The sequence below is a fragment of the Xenopus laevis genome, chromosome 4L (genome assembly GCF_017654675.1).
Source record: "Xenopus laevis strain J_2021 chromosome 4L, Xenopus_laevis_v10.1, whole genome shotgun sequence".
Taxonomy (NCBI): Eukaryota; Metazoa; Chordata; class Amphibia; order Anura; family Pipidae; genus Xenopus; species Xenopus laevis.
The window spans coordinates 52,824,851-52,844,967 of record NC_054377.1 but is presented as its reverse complement, the minus strand read 5'-3'; the positions used below and the strand labels follow the sequence as shown (position 1 = coordinate 52,844,967).

General features: G+C 41.9%; 1 pseudogene; it reads right to left on the bottom strand.

Annotated features, from left to right (window-relative positions):
- Positions 1 to 20,117, bottom strand: part of LOC121402810 — a 44,900-nt pseudogene that overhangs the window by 10,404 nt on the left and 14,379 nt on the right.

Genomic DNA, 20,117 nt, shown 5'->3' with positions numbered 1-20,117 from the left:
CACTACTGTATCCATTATGCTATAAAAATGCTGATGTTCTGCCTTACAGAGACCCTTCACTGGAAAAGACCAGGAATGTCTATTTGATTCAATTATGGAACAGGAACCAGTGTACCCACCAACCCTGCACACAGATGCAAGAAACCTAATATCAGAGGTAAGTTGTCCCAGTAACATCAATAGATTCAGATCAGCTAATTGTGACTTATTACCCCATATAGGCAGAACACTCCTGTGTGAGTAACACCACTTTTCTCTTTTTAGCTCTTAGAAAAGAACGTAGAAGATCGACTGGGCTCTGCTGTGGATGGGGCTTTTGATGTCGCGGCACATCCTTTCTTCAAAGTAAGTTTCGATTTATCATTACCAATATTTCGCCTTTCATTTGTCATTACAGTGACAAATATTCTAGGATCTATTGTGCTGTAATAATAGATAATAGCTGTATAGAAAGTTTGCGGCTACGGTCCCACCTTGTCTAGCAATGGAGAGTCATCTCCCCAGTTTCACATTAACATTAAGCAATATCACGCCTGGGATGATAATTCAACATTAAGTGCCTCTGAATTACATTTCTTATTGTCTACTTTGCAGGATTTCGACTGGAATGCTATGTTGGAGCAGAAAGCGCAGCCCCCTTTTGTTCCACAGCTAAAAGGTCCAGAGGACCTGAAATACTTTGATGAGAGATTTACAAAGCTGGATCCCAATATAACTCCACCCAAAGGCATCTGCGCTGAAATGGCAGAAGAAATCTCAGACGCCTTCTATGACTTTGCTTATGCAGCATGTTAGCTGCAAATAGAAGATGGGAGTCCAAGAAAGAATAACAGACATCATCTTGCCAGGCTAATGACGTAAAAGAACAAGAAACCAACACAGCCTGGAACATGGAAGGCAGGATAAAGGGATCAAGTTAGTGGCTGCTCCACAAATTTAGTGTTTCTCCTTTTCCAGGTCTACAGACATCAACCTACCAGCAACCGGTAACTGGACTTTTGGCAATGCCTCCTACAGACTGGCACATTTTTGAGGCAGTAGGCTGCCATTATGTACATATTGTTAAATAAGAACATACCCCTCACCATTTATCACCCTTACCTACTCCTCTTCTATGATTTTTCTTGTAAATAGTTAAAAAACGTTAAAACATGTTATATATATATATCTTTACATACACACGCACACACAAACATCTGAATCACAGCTGCCAGAAGGGGCAAGCAGTACATACTGGGGACAGGGATATGGTTGAATACACATAAGCACATTTATGCCGCTCAGTAGACCCTGCATTCCTTTTCATGCCATCCCTCAGACTGTAGAAGCCGGGTTCTGCAGGCTGCCTGGGGAGTCTAATGGAATGAAGAGGAATGCAGCATTCACCTAGCAGCTTAACGGTGCTCATGTATATGCTCCCATATTGCCCTTTGCTTCTTTTCCTTCTACCACAATTCCACTAGTGGTGCCTTCCCTTTTATTCAAAACATGGCTTTATATATATAGGTGCACCCTTAAGCCACTCTGTAGCCCTTGCATTCCCTTTCACTCCATCCATCAGACTGCAGAAGCCGGGTCTGCAGAATGCCTCGGGTCTAGTAAAATGGAATGAAATGCAGCATTCACCTAGTAGCTTAAAGGCGCTCATGTATATGCTGCCATACTGATTTCTATGTCACTCACCCTGTTTGCCTTGATTAAATGTGGCATTGATCCTGGGAGCAAATCCGATTGCCGATAAGGAGTCAGGAAGAAATTTTTCCCTCTAGTGAAGCATATTGGCCGAGCTTCCGAGGGTTTTTGCCTTCCTCAGGATCAAAAAGCCTAATTTATTCCATCAATAAAGCTGTGATTTACACAGATTAACCACAAAGCCTCTGTGTGTGTTTGTCTTTATTCTGGGTATTAAGGGGCTGGGTATAAAGGGTTGGTTGTTTCTTAAAAAAGCCAGGTTAATATGTACAGGGAGAGTCAAATGGAAGTGTGTGAAGCCAAAAAACCCAATACCAATTGGGTTTAGAAGCTGCCAATCTGTTTAGAAGCTGCTGTGTTGTTGTAAGGGTCCCATTTGCCTTAGAAACCAGTCAGTGAAAGGTGATGAGATGAATGCAAACTATTGCTGATGAAAAGGGGTAGTTAGAATATAACATTTGGTGTTGTGTGGCATATAAATATTATGTAATCATAAGGAGAATACAGAAGAGAGACTGAGAGTCTTTAGGGTCTGGTATTGTGAGAAGGGAAAGTTGTGCTCACCACTAATTTTTCAAAACATTAAGCAGGGGTACAATGAGGCTGTTACCATAAAATTCAAAGACAAATACAAAAGGTCCTCTGCACTCAACCCATTATCAATATAGTATGGATATTGAAACATTTTGTCCTTAAGCTACTAAAATGCCTTACCCTTCAAACAAAACAGGGATTGTTTGTCCATATATTGCAATATATTTAAATATATTAAATATGAATGAAAAATGGCAGACTTTCATGTGATGGGCCACACAAGGGGGGGGGCAGTGGCGGGGCGCATCTGGCCAGTTGCATAGCACTGCTAGAGACTGTAATACCCTCTAACTACTAAGCAGCGCCAGGGCAGCCAGACGCCCTAGGTAACCTGGCCGGTCGCAGCACCCAAAAGACGTGTGCGCATTCACGAAAAGGGAACAGGGCTAGGGGGCATAGAAGGTAAGTGCCTGACGTCCACTCAGCTTTGTGCCCTAGGCACATGCCTACTCTGCCTACCCTAGTTCCGGCCCTGCTACGAAGTCACCCTACAAAGGCTAAAGAAAAAGAGCAGAGTGCAAAATAAATAAAGAAATATATTACCAGCGTTAAGAGTTTATCTTCATCAAACAGACACTTTATTACAAATGTTGCTTGAGAACCACACTACCATATGAAGCTATGCCCATAAATAATGAAATGAACAAGGCAGAATTATTATGCCTCCCTATAAAAAATATGATGGACCTACTGAACATCCAAGCTGGGTTTATACTAGCAGAAAAATGACTGTTCATATAAATCGGCCTTTCAGTTTATGAGATGCTTTAATGATCCCAAAACAGGTATAACTCCCTTCACCCCACACTCACCATGAAGATGTCATTTGTGTCAGGAACTTACCCACCGGTTCTGAATAGCTCACACAGATTGTAAAACTAGAAAACAAGCATCAGGTGTTCGTTAGTTTAATCACTTTCATTAAGAGTATTTGTGCTATCCTTCAAAATGGATGCAGTTTACAAAATGGTTGCGACATACTGAATAGAAAAAAGGGTGACGATTGCAAATTTGAACGTTTAAATACATATACAGGTATGGGACCTGTTATTCAGAATGCTTGGGACCTGGGGTTGTCCGGATAATAGATCTTTCCATAATTTGGATTTTCATACCTTAAGGGGCAGATTTATCAAGGGTCGAAGTGAATTTGAGAGAATTTTCGAAGTAAAAAATTCGAAATTCAAAGTAATTTTTTGGATACTTCGACCATCGAATAGAATACCACTTCGAATTTACTTCGAATTCGATTCGAAGTAAAAATACTTTGAATATTCGACCATTTGATAAGCGAAGTACCGTCTCTTTAAAAAAACTTTGAATTCAATAATTCACCACCTTCTACAGCATTTTTCTAAGTCGATCGTACAATTCGAAGGTTTAATCGTTCGATTTTACTTCGACCACAGAATAGCCAAATTCAATGAAAAAAAGTTCGAATTCAATATTTGAATTCGAAGTATTAAAATTCGATGGTCGAATTTCGAAGTATTTTTAACTTCGAAATTCGACCCTTGATAAATCTGCCCCTAAATCTATTAGAAAAATCATGTGAACATTAAATAAACCCAATAGGCTGGTTTTGTCTCCAACAAGGATTAATTATATGTTTGGATCAAGTACAAGGTACTGTTTTATTATTACAGAGAAAAAGAAAATCATTTTTAAAAATTTGGATTATTTGGATTAAATGGAGACTATGGGAGATGGCCTTTCCGTAACTCGGAGCTTTCTGCATAGCGGGTTTCCGGATCACAGATTCCATACCTGTACTGGGTTTCAAATTTGGAAAAAGAAAGCTAATTTTGGGTTTCAAATTTGGAAAAAGAATGCGCGTTAGTAATAGTGATGGGTGAATCTGACCCATTTCGCTTTGCCAAAAATTTGCAAAGCGGCAAAAAATTGCAGAAATGCATTGAAGTCTATGGGCGACAATATTTTTTTGACGCACGGCAATATTTTTTCTCCCATTGGAGTCTATGGAAGTTATTTTCGTGGCGAAACTTGGCAAAAAATTCCGCTCAACACTAATTGGTAATTTTTACTTGTACATTTTGTCACGGGCTGGATAATTCACTGATAACCACTAGCTAAGGACTAGCATTATTCTCTGGCACCAGACGCTGGGAATTAAGTGAAGCGTTGAACCTTATCTTTTTTAAGTAATTTCACTCTTTAATAACACTTTTTGTCAGTCTCTGAGAATTATTATTGTTCTACCTCCAACTCCAACTCAATAGTATGAATTGGATCTAGATTTATTCAGAAGAACCTGGCCAAATCACAGTGAGATAGCTATGGCAAGTGCCCTCAATTGGGAATGACTTTAACAGGGGATTGGAAGTGTCAGGAGCAAAACTCCCGTTTTGATTTCATGGCATATTTTATTTTTACCATAAAACTTTTGCTTTGCACCTGTAGGAGTCTTTTTTTTTTATTTGCAGGTAAACCTGGTGAGAAACTCCAGTCATCAATAGAAGCAAGCAGTTTTCCCTACAGTTAGGACCTACACTTACACTTCTGGAAGCTAGTCTCTCAATAAAAGATAGCCTCACTGTTACAGGCTTAGCATTTTCTGCCATCCTAATAAATTTAAGAATTGTTTTTAGCACCTGGGATTTTATCTTTATATCTAACATATTCCTACATGCTCCTCCCCTCTATTCCCTTTCTGCTCTTTTTTTTCCATTTGCTTCTCTCACGCCATTTCTCCCAGTACCAAAGGGTCTGCCCCACTTTTCTGTTCTCCTCTCACAACTTTCTCTATATATCCCCTCTATGATGCTTTTCCCTTTTTAACTCCATTATCTATTACCCCTCATTTTAACCCCCCCTTACAACAATTGTTTGGGTGGCCCCACGTGTACCCTTAGGCCACCTCCCACCCCCAGAAAATACACGGCAGCAAAGCATAGAGTGCAGAATCGGCTGGGGCGGAGGAACCATTCAGCAGACGCTGCAATCTGGGCTCTCTTGTCCACCAGGCCCCCACATGACCAAGGGATCTGCTGTACTATAGTTAAGCCCCTTTCCATTTTTAGCCCTTTTCTCTTCTGTTTTAACTGATCCCCATCCTCTTATTTTTTCTCTTACTTTCCACTCTTTTCTTCCCTTTCATGTTATCTTATACTCTCCTGCTTTCTCCTCTTGCTCGTCTCTTGTCATTCTTACTTTTCATTCCCTATAAACTTCACCCTCTATCAATTTGCTGTTTTTGCCATTTTCTCACTTTACCTGCTGTCTCTTCTTTTTTCCCTTAATCCGTTTGCCTTATTCCACATCTGTTCCCATTTTTCCATCCCACTGGTTACGAATGGTATCACTAACCCAGAACAAACCCCAAGGTCCTGGCTTCACCTCACGCTTCTGCCTATAACAGCCGCCTTTCACTTTGGGAGGAGCCCTCCGCTACTCGGATGCTGCTAGGTCTTAAAGTGAGAGGACCAGGGAGAAAGTTCTGGGCAGAAAAGGGAACCAAACATTTACTGAAGGAATGGGAAACAAGGAGCAGGGCCGGGCCAGGCCAGGTGGGCGCCCTAGGCAACCCGGCCTGGCAACCCTATCAACCCCCCCCCCACGCATGCACTTTCGTGTCCAGGTGTGACTGAGAGAGGTGAGAGCGAACAGGGAGCAGGGAGGAAGCAGGCCGGCGTGACTACAAGATAAGGGGAGGGAACTGAAAGCAGACAGGGAGCCGGCCGGCGCGACTGACAGGAGAGAGTGAACAGAGAGCAGGGGGGAAACGGCAGGCACGACTCCAAGAAGAGGGGAGGGAACTGAGAGCAGAGAGGGAGCCGGCTGGCGTGACTGACAGAAGAGGGAGGGAACTAAGAGGAGGGAGGGAGCTGGCCGGCGCGACTCAGAGATGAGGGGAGGGAACAGAAAGGAGGGAGGGAGTCGGCCAGCGTGACTGACAGAGGAAAGAGCAAACAGAGATCAGGGAGTGAACCGGCAAGCGCGACTCAAAGATGAGGGGAGGGAACAGAAAGCAGGGAGGGTGTCGGCCTGACTGAGAGAGAAGAGAGGGGAGGGGTGAGTGAGGGAACAGCGATGGAGAGGAGGTTCACAGGAGGGAAGGAAGACTGAGGAGTGCGGACTAGGTGTAGGCAAAGGACAATTTATAGAGGCAGCTGCCCAGCGCCCCCCTATCACTGCTCCCTAGGCAGCTGCCTCTTCTGCCTACCCCTAGTTCCGGCCCTGACAATGAGTGTGGTCAATGGAGGGGCTGAGTTGATACCAATCAGGCAGAGCAGTACAGATTCACAGGTTGGGTCAGAAGCACCAGTATCGCAGTACAGTAACAGGTTCCAAGAGAGTAGTCAGAGATCAGGCAAATGTCAGGACAGGCAGCAAACTAGAAAAAATTAAATAGTAAATATATGGATTTCACACCAATTATGATGTCACAAGTGGCGTGCCAAAACCAAAAAGACATCAGAAAAAGAAGCAGCGCATATTGGCACGCATGGAAGGAGAAGACTGCGGGTGTCCCTGCCTCACAGCTGCACCGCCAGGTATTCTCACACTGGCTTTTTATTGGGCCACATGTTACACGTGCTTGATAAACAGGAATAGAATCTATTAAACAAAATACTCAGGACCTGGGGTTTTTAGGATAAGGGATACTTCCATTGTTTGGATCTCCATACCTTAAGTCTGCTAAAAACAAATAAACTTTAAAGAAAGCCAATAGAACTCTTTTGCCACCAATATGGATTCATGCAGCTCCTCTGTAAAGCTCCCACAGATAAACTCTAATTCATTTCCCTGGGGTTGATGAGCACAGCAAGCAACAAAACACTGCACAGCTTGCTAAGAACCCCATGATCGTGGGCAATGGCAAAAAGCAAAATAAAACAGCACTTTGTACAACTCACCACATTCTATGGATCGCATTCCTGAAAGGGAACATCTGAAAAAATCCATGTTGCTCCAACAAGTCCTCTTCAGAAGCTTCATCCCCAGCACATTCCCAACATAATAAAGAAAGCAGGACAGCCAAGTATAACAACAATAAAGCCAATGCATATCACCTTAACAGAACCTGTTTTAGAAATACTTTTGGTCCAACTTAGAACTGACATTACTTTATGGCACCGAATAAGTGATCAAAGAGTTTGAAGCAGAAATAGAAGAACTGGGAGACCAGCCATTTGGAGAACAAAATGGTCGAACTAGTAACAACTTGGCAGATAAATCTAACACCAAAGTTGAACAAATAAAAATAGTACAAGAGAAATAAAGAGGCTTGGAAAAATGCTATAGATGCAATAATGTCAAAATTAGAGGCAAATCACAGGAGGTTAAACCGGATCAGTTGAGGGGATTTATACAATGCTTTATATTATAGATCTTCCCTGAGACGCCTTCTTATCATTTGATAACTGCCTGTATCGCTCACAAATAGGGATTACCCACTAAAAAAATCATTAATAAACACAGAACCGCCACCATTATCAACAGCCTATGGCAACATTACCCTCAAGCCACCTCAATGCAGCTCAGCATGTAAATACAAAAACAAGTAGCAATGGAACTGTCACAACCAGCTGCAGCAATGACTGAACAAACTGTCCTACTACCCCTTAGACTGCAATTCAGTTTAAAGGAGAACTAACTGCCCCAATAAGAAAAACCCCACCCACTACCCTAGATAGTGCTCCCTCTCTGCTTTCTCCCCACATAGTACATTATTCTAAAAAGGGTCCCTGAATATCATACTCATTATTTATGCAGAGTAGCACAGTGGAGCTCGTGGGCGATATCTTTCGCATCTTCTATTGGTCCAAGATTCTAAGGGCCCATAATTCTACAAAACAAATCTTACACTACATAAGTAACCACCCCAGCTAAATCAAAATTAGAGTGACTGGTGAACCCAATGGGTGATATTTAATATTAATTGGTGCTATTTATCAAAAAGGGGCTAAAGTTTTTGTCATGTAGTGCCCTTGAGACAAAACACTCAAAAACACCTTTTTATTAAAGAGTGAAATTGTATTATTGCCTGAAAATACTCATATCTGCATTCTCCTATGGTAATGTGATTCTACTGGTAAGGACACAGCAATTCAAATTCTATGCTATATAGATGGGTACTTCCATGCATATTGTTGCCAGTGTGATATCCGCTTTCCCAGTGTGCCATTACTATAATCAAACAGTATATATATATCTTCATGGCAAACACTGATACCTTTATTACTGCTTGCAGTTGTTTAAACCTGGCTTAGTAATAATAACTCCTATAGATAAAACTAAAATATGGCATTTTTTTGTATCAGGGGCTGAACAATATTATCCGGGAATATTAATATTTTTGTACAGGGGAACTTTTTTTTTGCCCCTGGCATGCAGAGTTATCAAATGCTTTTGGCTGAGCATGCACCAAATGATGTCCATGCACCTCTAAGCCATGACTTTACTGGATTACAGAGCGGGAACTAAATGATATAACATTGGTCTGCCAGCTGTTTGGCTAATGCAAGATTAAAACTGTAAGGCAAGTTATAAGGGATCATATACTTAGTAAACATATGTAGCAATTGAGAAACCATGGGGTGGAATACAATGTAACTATTGTATCCGCTCTGTGGTTCACAAGTTAACCAGATCAGGTGCTGCAGTTAATTGGCCACTTAAAACTTAGCTTTTATTTTTGTTACTTTACAAAATCCACACAGCTATACAGACAAAACTCATCACTGAGACAAAAAAGATTTCAGTGATGCTAGGCTGTGCCCATAAAATACATATAAATGATTTAAAAACACATAGATTGGAACGGTGAGAAAAGAGCAAGAAGAACTGCAGACACTGCAGCCACCGTTCAAAAAGGAGATTGATATCGGGGTGTATCTGAGTTGCTCCCCTCAGTTATTAGTCAAGTGTTGTTGCGCCCGATTAAGATATAGTCAATTATTTTCAATGGATTAATTAACACAAGGCGTCATTATATATGAAACCTCTTAATAGTATGCCAAAAGATTCCAGCCACCCTCGCCTCATTTATGCTTATTTTTACCCAGAAATTCTACCTGGCTACGTAGGGAGCGTATGGGAGCTGGTCTCCCACCGTCCATCTATGCCCACCCGGCGCGTTTCACCGGAGAACTGGCTTCTTCAGGGGCATAAGTGATTTGCGCGTGTCTTCTAACTGTTTTAATAGGGTTTGATATATTATAGTTACATAGTTAAATTGGGTAAGGTTGTCATATACTTAGTGCAACACAGGACACAAAGAGCAGAAAAGCCACAATCCACATGCATTCTGCATTTTGTTCTGTTTTAAAAACTGGAACAGGTCAGTGTTGTCCAGAACAGCGTTCACAGATCCAAGTTGCCGCCATTTCTGGGCATTCCTTTTAGCCTTACTCAAAGGTACAGCCATAGACTGAGGCAATAGCAGTACAGCATGAAGAGGAGAAGAGGAAGATTCCATTCTGCAAACATGGCTCTCACACAAATGACAATAGCAGACATACCAACTCTATTCACAGAAACAAAATTTCCCTTTGTTCACTTTAAAATTCCAAGTCCCTGGGAGAAGAGTATAAGGTATTTTTGCAATTCCTAATCAGCACAGGGTGACAGGAACAAAACATGCAATTTGTGAAACAACTCTCACTGTGGGAAGTTGGTTACACTGTGTGACATTGCTGCATTGGTAATAGTTTATTATATAGGTAAATGTTTATTAAAACATTATAAAACAAGTGGCTGCTGTTTAATGAACTCCTTACGCATTTCAGGAACACCCTTAATCATAGGCTAAACAAGATGATATAAAGGGGGTTATTTATCAAAGGTGGAATGTTAAAGTTTTTTAGACCTTGAATGAATTCACAACTCGAATGGTTTCTAATTTAAGAAAAAACTCAAATGGAAAAAAACATGAATGGAAAAAAACTTGAATCAAAGGGTTTAGGGTAAACATCCCAAAAACATAATTGAGCAAGTTATCAGTGGAAAAAAACTTGAATCACTCGAAATGATCAAGTTTTCGACCAAAACCCTCCAAAAAAATCGGGAAGGCTATTACATCTTCCAGTGGTTCAAGGGACCTCTGCCATTGACTCCAACATGACCTCCACAGGTATTAGTTGGTGTATTCCAGCTATTCCCAGGGTCGAATAAAACTAAAAATGATAAAACTGGAAAAATTAAAGTTTTTTTTAAACTAAAAAAAATAGATTTTGGAAAATGCTAATTTTTCATGGAAAACACAACTCAACCCTTATTAAATCTGCCCCAAGACGTTCATTTAAACACTCAATAACAGCCCCATCTAATGGACAGAAGTATTTAAAAAACGATATACTGTATAAAGTAATGTGAAATATGTGAAGTAATGATTTATTTCATGTTACTTTATTTATTGTTTTTTTTTACAAACTTTAGTTTTTTACATACATTAGATGGCACTGTTATTAAGTGTATAACTAAACGTCTTGATATCATCTCGTTTAGCCTATAATTAAGGGGTGTTCCGGAAAAGCATTAAGTGTCCATTACACACCAGCGACCTGTATTTAAATGTTACAATAAACAGTGTTTTTTTACTTTATGAGGTGGCGTGAACTAAATTTCTTCTTTTTTGGCTTTTGATATTACTATACCCACATCTATATGGAACCCCTCTCCTCTCACCTTCTAATGTATACCCTACTATCCTTTCATGTCTCCCACTGCCTTCTCAACTTCCCAGTGCACCTTTGCTTTTTCATACACCCTTTCCTTCTCAGCATATTTTGTCTTAACTTCAGTTTTACTTTGCTCATCTCTTTCCACATTTTCTGTCCCCTTATCTCCCTGGACTTTCCTTTATGTTCTTCCCCTTCCTCTCACAGCCTTTTCCCCGTTCTCTCAGCATCCCTGTTTTATCGCATGTTCTCGTCTCAGCTTCACCAGTATCGCCTGTTCTCTTCTCAACTTTGCCGTTTTATTGCCTCTTCCCTAAGAGACAAATTGGCACAATGTTTACCACACAAACAAGATTTTTCCCCAGAGTCCCATATTAAATAAAGTTTGGAATATGTACAACCAATGTTGATATTAAAATAAATGGGTGGCAGAGCCAGAAGGGATGAGACGTGTGGGCTGTAACATGTAGCTGTGCCAAGGTGAGCAGTGTAGTCTTCTAACTGTTACTGACCTACAAATCCCAGAAACCCTTGTCAGACCAGCAGCTAATGGTCTTCTAACTGTTACTGAACTACAATTCCCAGCATCCCTTGTCAGACCTGCAGCCTGTAGTCTTGTAGCTCTTAATGAACTACAATTCCCAGCATCCCTTGTCAGACCAGCAGCTTATGGTCTTCTAACTGTTACTGACCTACAAATCCCAGAAACCAATGTCAGACCTGCAGCCTGTAGTACAAACTCCAGTATCCCTTGTCAGACCTGTCCCAGCATCCCTTGTCAGATCTGCAGCCTGTAGTCTTCTAACTGTTACTGACCTACAATTCCCAGCATCCCTTGTCAGACCAGCAGCATCTGGTCTTCTAACTGTTACTGAACTACAAATCCCAGCATCCCTTGTCAGACCTGCAGCCTGTAGTCTTGTAGCTCTTAATGAACTACAATTCCCAGCATCCCTTGTCAGACCAGCAGCATCTGGTTTTCTAACTGTTACTGAACTACAAATCCCAGCATCTCTTGTCAGACCTGCAGCCTGTAGTACAAATCCCAGTATCCCTTGTCAGACCTGTCCCAGCATCCCTTGTCAGATCTGCAGCCTGTAGTCTTCTAACTGTTACTGACCTACAATTCCCAGCATCCCTTGTCAGACCAGCAGCATCTGGTCTTCTAACTGTTACTGAACTACAAATCCCAGCATCCCTTGTCAGACCTGCAGCCTGTAGTACAAATCCCAGCATCCCTTGTCAGACCTGCAGCCTGTAGTCTTCTAACTGTTACTGACCTACAAATCCCAGAATCCCTTGTCAGACCAGCAGCATCTGGTTTTCTAACTGTTACTGAACTACAAATCCCAGCATCCCTTGTCAGACCTGTAGCCTATAGTACAAATCCCAGCATACCTTGTCAGACCTGCAGCCTGTAGTCTTCTAACTGTTACTGAACTACAAATTCCAGAAACCCTTGTCAGACCAGCAGCATCTGGTCTTCTAACTGTTACTGAACTACAATTCCCAGCATCCCTTGTCAGACCTGCAGCCTGTAGTCTTCTAGCTCTTAATGAATTACAAATCCCAGCATCCCTTGTCAGACCAGCAGCTTATGGTCTTCTAACTGTTACTGACCTACAAATCCCAGCATACCTTGTCAGATCTGCAGCCTGTGGTCTTTTAGCTGTTACTGAACTACGAATCCCAGCATCCCTTGTCTGATCTGCAGCCTGTAGTCTTCTAGCTCTTAATGAACTACAATTCCCAGCATCCCTTGTCAGACCTGCAGCTTGTGGTCTTCTAACTGTTACTGACCTACAAATCCCAGCATCCCTTGTCAGACCTGCAACCTTTAGTCGCCTGTTATTGACCTACAAATCCCAGCATCCCTTGTCAGAACTGTAGCCTATAGTACAAATCCCAGCATCCCTTGTCAGACTTGCAGCCTGTGATCTTTTAGCTTTTGCTGACCTACAAATCCCAGCATCCCTTGTCAGACCAGCAGCTTCTGGTCTTCTAACTGTTACTGAACTACAAATCCCAGCATCCCTTTTCAGACCTGCAGCCTTTAGTCGTCTGTTACTGATCTACAAATCCCAACATCCCTTGTCAGACCTGCAGTCTGTAGTACAAATCCCAGCATCCCTTGTCAGACTTGCAGCCTGTGGTCTTTTAGCTGTTACTGACCTACAAATCCCAGCAACCCTTGTCAGACCTGCAGCTTGTAGTCTTCTAACTGTTACTGAACTACAAATCCCAGCATCCCTTGTCAGACAAGCAGCCTGTAGTCTTCTAACTGTTACTGACCTACAAATCCCAGCATCCCTTGTCAGACCAGCAGCATCTGGTTTTCTAACTGTTACTGAACTACAAATCCCAGCATCCCTTGTCAGACCTGCAGCCTATAGTACAAATCCCAGCATCCCTTGTCAGACCTGCAGCCTATAGTACAAATCCCAGCATCCCTTGTCAGATCTGCAGCCTGTAGTCTTATAACTGTTACTGAACTACAAATCCCAGCAGCCCTTGTCAGACCTGCAGCCTGTAGTACAAATCCCAGCATCCCTTGTCAGACCTGTCCCAGCATCCCTTGTCAGACCTGCAGTCTACAGTAGAAATCCCAGCATCCCTTGTCAGACCTGCAACCTGTAGTCTTCTAACTGTTACTGAACTACAATTCCCAGCATCCCTTGTCAGACCTGCAGCCTGTAGTCTTGTAGCTCTTAATGAACTACAATTCCCAGCATCCCTTGTCAGACCAGCAGCTTATGGTCTTCTAACTGTTACTGAACTACAAATCCCAGCATCCCTTTTCAGACCTGCAGCCTTTAGTCATCTGTTACTGACCTACAAATCCCAGAAACCAATGTCAGACCAGAAGCATCTGGTTTTCTAACTGTTACTGAACTACAAATCCCAGCATCACTTGTCAGACCTGTAGCCTATAGTACAAATCCCAGCATACCTTGTCAGACCTGCAGCCTGTAGTCTTCTGTTACTGAACTACAAATCCCAGAAACCCTTGTCAGACCAGCATCTGTTCTAACTGTTACTGAACTACAAATCCCAGCATCCCTTGTGAGACCAGTAGCCTATAGTACAAATCCCAGCATCCCTTGTCAGACTTGCAGCCTGTGGTCTTTTAGCTTTTGCTGACCTACAAATCCCAGCATCCCTTGTCAGACCAGCAGCTTCTGGTCTTCTAACTGTTACTGAACTACAAATCCCAGCATCCCTTTTCAGACCTGCAGCCTTTAGTCATCTGTTACTGATCTACAAATCCCAACATCCCTAGTCAGACCTGCAGTCTGTAGTACAAATCCCAGCATCCCTTGTCAGACCTGAAGCTTGTAGTCTTCTAACTGTTACTGAACTACAAATCCCAGTATCCCTTGTCAGACCTGCAGCCTGTAGTCTTCTAACTGTTACTGAACTACAAATCCCAGTATCCCTTGTCAGACCTGCAGCCTGTAGTCTTCTAGCTCTTAATGAATTACAATTCCCAGCATCCCTTGTCAGATCTGCAGCCTTCTAATTGTTACTGACCTACAAATCCCAGCATCCCTTGTCAGACCAGCAGCATCTGGTCTTCTAACTGTTACTGAACTACAAATCCCAGCATCCCTTGTCAGACCTGTAGCCTATAGTACAAATCCCAGCATACCTTGTCAGACCTGCAGCCTGTAGTCTTCTAACTGTTACTGAACTACAAATTCCAGAAACCCTTGTCAGACCAGCAGCATCTGGTCTTCTAACTGTTACTGAACTACAATTCCCAGCATCCCTTGTCAGACCTGCAGCCTGTAGTCTTGTAGCTCTTAATGAACTACAATTCCCAGCATCCCTTGTCAGACCAGCAGCTTATGGTCTTCTAACTGTTACTGAACTACAAATCCCAGCATCCCTTTTCAGACCTGCAGCCTTTAGTCATCTGTTACTGACCTACAAATCCCAGAAACCAATGTCAGACCAGAAGCATCTGGTTTTCTAACTGTTACTGAACTACAAATCCCAGCATCACTTGTCAGACCTGTAGCCTATAGTACAAATCCCAGCATACCTTGTCAGACCTGCAGCCTGTAGTCTTCTGTTACTGAACTACAAATCCCAGAAACCCTTGTCAGACCAGCATCTGTTCTAACTGTTACTGAACTACAAATCCCAGCATCCCTTGTGAGACCAGTAGCCTATAGTACAAATCCCAGCATCCCTTGTCAGACTTGCAGCCTGTGGTCTTTTAGCTTTTGCTGACCTACAAATCCCAGCATCCCTTGTCAGACCAGCAGCTTCTGGTCTTCTAACTGTTACTGAACTACAAATCCCAGCATCCCTTTTCAGACCTGCAGCCTTTAGTCATCTGTTACTGATCTACAAATCCCAACATCCCTAGTCAGACCTGCAGTCTGTAGTACAAATCCCAGCATCCCTTGTCAGACCTGAAGCTTGTAGTCTTCTAACTGTTACTGAACTACAAATCCCAGTATCCCTTGTCAGACCTGCAGCCTGTAGTCTTCTAACTGTTACTGAACTACAAATCCCAGTATCCCTTGTCAGACCTGCAGCCTGTAGTCTTCTAGCTCTTAATGAATTACAATTCCCAGCATCCCTTGTCAGATCTGCAGCCTTCTAATTGTTACTGACCTACAAATCCCAGCATCCCTTGTCAGACCAGCAGCATCTGGTCTTCTAACTGTTACTGAACTACAAATCCCAGCATCCCTTGTCAGACCTGCAGCCTATAGTACAAATCCCAGCATCCCTTGTCAGACCTGAAGCTTGTAGTCTTCTAACTGTTACTGACCTACAAATCCCAGCATCCCTTGTCAGACCAGCAGCATCTGGTCTTCTAACTGTTACTGAACTACAAATCCCAGCATCCCTTGTCAGACCTGCAGCCTATAGTACAAATCCCAGCATCCCTTGTCAGACCTGCAGCCTATAGTACAAATCCCAGAATCCCTTGTCAGATCTGCAGCCTGTAGTCTTCTAACTGTTACTGAACTACAAATCCCAGAAACCCTTGTCAGACCAGCAGCATCTGGTCTTCTAACTGTTACTGAACTACAATTCCCAGCATCCCTTGTCAGACCAGCAGCTTATGGTCTTTTAACTGTTACTGAACTACAAATCCCAGCATCCCTTGTCAGACCTGTCCCAGCATCCCTTGTCAGACCTGCAGCCTACAGTACAAATCCCAGCATCCCTTGTCAGACCTGCAACCTGTAGTCTTCTAACTGTTACTGAACTACAATTCCCAGCATCCCTTGTCAGACCAGCAGCTTATGGTCTTCTAACTGTTACTGATCTACAAATCCCAGAAACCAATGTCAGACCAGCAGCATCTGGTTTTCTAAATGTTACTGAACTACAAATCCCAGCATCCCTTGTCAGACCTGTAGCCTATAGTACAAATCCCAGCATACCTTGTCAGACCTGCAGCCTGTAGTCTTCTAACTGTTACTGAACTACAAATCCCAGCATCCCTTGTCAGACCAGTAGCCTATAGTACAAATCCCAGCATCCCTTGTCAGACCTGCAGCTTGTAGTCTTCTAACTGTTACTGAACTACAATTCCCAGCATCCCTTGTCAGACCTGCAGCCTGTAGTCTTCTAGCTCTTAATGAACTACAATTCCCAGCATCCCTTGTCAGACCAGCAGCTTATGGTCTTCTAACTGTTACTGACCTACAAATCCCAGCATCCCTTGTCAGACCAATTCTGAAGGAGTCTTGCGCCTGCTATAGAGAAAACATTATAAACATGACAAATAAAACAGTCACTAAAAATAACTCGAATGATGAGCCGAAGGTAATTACGTACACAATCGACCCTTTTGAGTACACCACCTTAGCCTCTGTGTGTATGGCAATGTACAGGTTAAAGTTTTTAACCAAAAACTGTATTGCAGTCTTACTCCCTGACAATTACAATAAGAAACATAAACGTTTCTCAACACCGGCAATACAGTGGTTGATGTACATTGCGTACAAAGAGGGGATCTCTATACAACATGCCTGGCTGGTTATGCTTTTGTTAATGGCAAACATATAGCCTTTGAATTTCAAGGTTGCTTTTACCATGGATGCCGTGTTTGTTATTGTGAAGATGACTTTAATCGGGTAACTGGCACTTATTTCAGTCAACTGAACCACAAAACACAACATCAAGATGAATTTTTATAAAAACAAAAGGCTTTGAGGTCCGTGAACTCTGGGAACACGAATGGCATGCTATGTTGGAATCTGACAAGGACCTACAGTAAAGGCTACAGTTTCCCCAACCTTTGTCACCCTGTGATGCCCTCTATGGTGGCCGCACAAATGCTATAAAGCTCTACCATAAAGTGGCCCCCGGTGAACACATTCACTATTACGATTTTACCAGTCTGTATCCCTATGTTAATAAAACAAAAATATAGCCAATTATATTTGAAAATTTTGAGTCTTTTGATTCTTACTTCGGCATCGCTAAAGTAAAAATATATCCCCCTAAAGACTTGTTTATTCCTGTCCTGCCTGTAAAGATGAACGGAAAACGAATGTTTCCATTGTGCCATACTTGTGCCTCTACGCATCAAGATATGGACTGCTGTCACACGGATGCCGAACGTGTATTTTTTATAGCAAGAATGGTGACTTCAGGGATCCTCCAAGGAATCCTACATATGTGGGGCACCCGTCAGTTTTATGACCTAAGTAGGTACATACTATTCCCGTTTAATAAATCTGCCCCATACTGTCTGGTTCCTGGGAGGTGGCAAAGTGCCAGTTGAATTTCTGCACTGGCTCCAGAAAATGCTTCCTACGTTCTCATTTTAATTTGGCTATTTAACTGTATACAAATTGTCACCCCCCCATGTCTTTCTTTAATTGGACGAGGCTCATGGAAATCAGTATGGCAGTGCTTTTAAACTGCTAATGTAAGGAGTGTATGTCTCCCTCCGTTACAAATCTTTCTTTTACAGAGAATCAAAATTCACAGGTTTTTAATGTATACATGTTTATTTCTGGAACATTAAAGTGAATTTGTCGCCTTCCATGTGAAACGTATTTGTGCCATGATAATCATAACTGCTGCCAATGGTATGTCTGTACCTCAGCAAACAAGAAAAGCAATTGGCCCTTAGCTGCCACATTCCTAAGAATTAGTTGTGACAATATACTGGTTACTTTCTCACTGATCATATTTAACCCTTTCCCTGCCAGCCGTTTTGTCCTAGATGCGAACATCTACTGCCAAGCAGTTTTTAGATATTTTGCACTCTTTCACTTTAAGGGCCTTTCCTGGGGTGGTCTTTTAGTTTACCCAGGAAAACAATATATTGTTTTTTTCAGGACAACCTGAACTTTCAAAATATGCAAGAATTTTGGTGTAATTCTACTTCTGTAAAAAAAAGGCTTTTAAGTGTAATAAATAAAATGAAAAAAATCATGTTTCACAAAGAACAATCACATATATCAGAAATATCATTTATTTTATGTACGAGAACACAGTCGATTTGGAAAGGTCTATGTCTCCTGAACACGGCAATACCAAATATATATAGTTTTATGGAGATTTCTCACTTGTATAGCTCAAAATCTACAAGCAGTACACTACCAAATTTCCAAAGCACCGCTCCCCAAACGGCATACTTCTGATTTCAAGGCCAAACATTCCGCTAATACAGTAGGTTTACCCTAGAAAACTACCCATTATTAGAAAGAACAGATTCTGGTGAATCAAAAATGGGTAAATATATGTTTGCACACCAAACTACCAAGTTGTAATTGTTTCCTAAAGTTATAATGTTTTATAGAAATTGGTGAATTTTTTGAAAAATGACATCAAAGCTTCCACTCTACAGCATCATATCTCCAACACATCATTAGGTATCAATGTAAAACACCCCGAATATGAAAGCCTGGGGTCCACTGAACAGTTTGATGCCCAATATGAATAGGTTTACCTAAGCATGTGGTATATAGGGGCCCTAAAATGTAGTTCTGTAATTCCAGATACTGCAAAATCAACACATTTAGTTTGGGGGGGGGCAAAGTTCGAAAAAAGTACGTTCACCCCAGAAAACCAAATATTTTCGGAAAGTACCCATTCCCCCGAATCCAAATTGGGTATGCATGTCTTTGTACTCCAAAGCACTAAGCCGCAAACCCTTCCTAAATTTGGCAATTTTGGTGCCACTTTCTAAAATCACCTCAAAACTTCCAACCTGCAACATCGTATTTCCAACATACTATTATGTATCAATATAAATCACCCCAAATATGAAAGCCTAGGGTCCCCTGAACAGTTTGATGGCCAATATGTATAGGTGTACACAAGCACGTGGCATATAGGGGGCCCCAAAATGAAGACCCCCATATGGTCTGTCATTTCAGGTACTACAAAATCAACACATTTACATAGTTTTGGGGGGGAGCAAAGGTATAAAAAAGTATGTTCACCCCAGAAAACCATATATTTTCGGAAAGTACACATTCCCCTGAATCTAAATTGGGTATGCATGTCTTTCTACACCAAAGTACCAAGCCGCAAACCATTCCTAAATTTGGTGATTTTGGTGACATTTTCAAAAATCACCTCAAAATTTCCAGCCTGCAGCATCGTATTTCCCACATACTTTTAGGTATCAAGATAAATCACCCCAAATATAAAAGCTTAGGGTCCTCTGAACAGTTTAATGCCCAATATGTATAGGTGTACCCAAGCACGTGGCATTTAGGGGGCCCGAAATGAAGACCCCCATATGGTTTGTCATTTCAGGTACTGCAAAATCAACACATTTACATAGTTTGGGGGGGGGGGCAAAGATAGAAAAAAGTACGTTCACCCCAGAAAACCATATATTTTTGGAAAGTACCCATTCCCCCGAATGCAAATTGGGTATGCATGTCTTTCTACTTCAAAGCACTAAGCTGCAAACCCTTCCTAGATTTGGCAATTTTGGTGCCATTTTCTAAAATCACCTCAAAACTTCCAACCTGCAACATCGTATTTCCCACATACTATTGTGTATCAATATAAATCACCCCAAATATGAAAGCCTGGGGTCCCCTGAACAGTTTGATGCCCAAATATGTATAGGTGTACACAAGCACGTGGCATATAGGGGTCCCAAAAGGAAGACCCCCATATAGTCTGTAATTTCAGATACTGCAAAATCAACACATTTACATCGTTTTGAGGGGGGCAAATGTAGAAAAA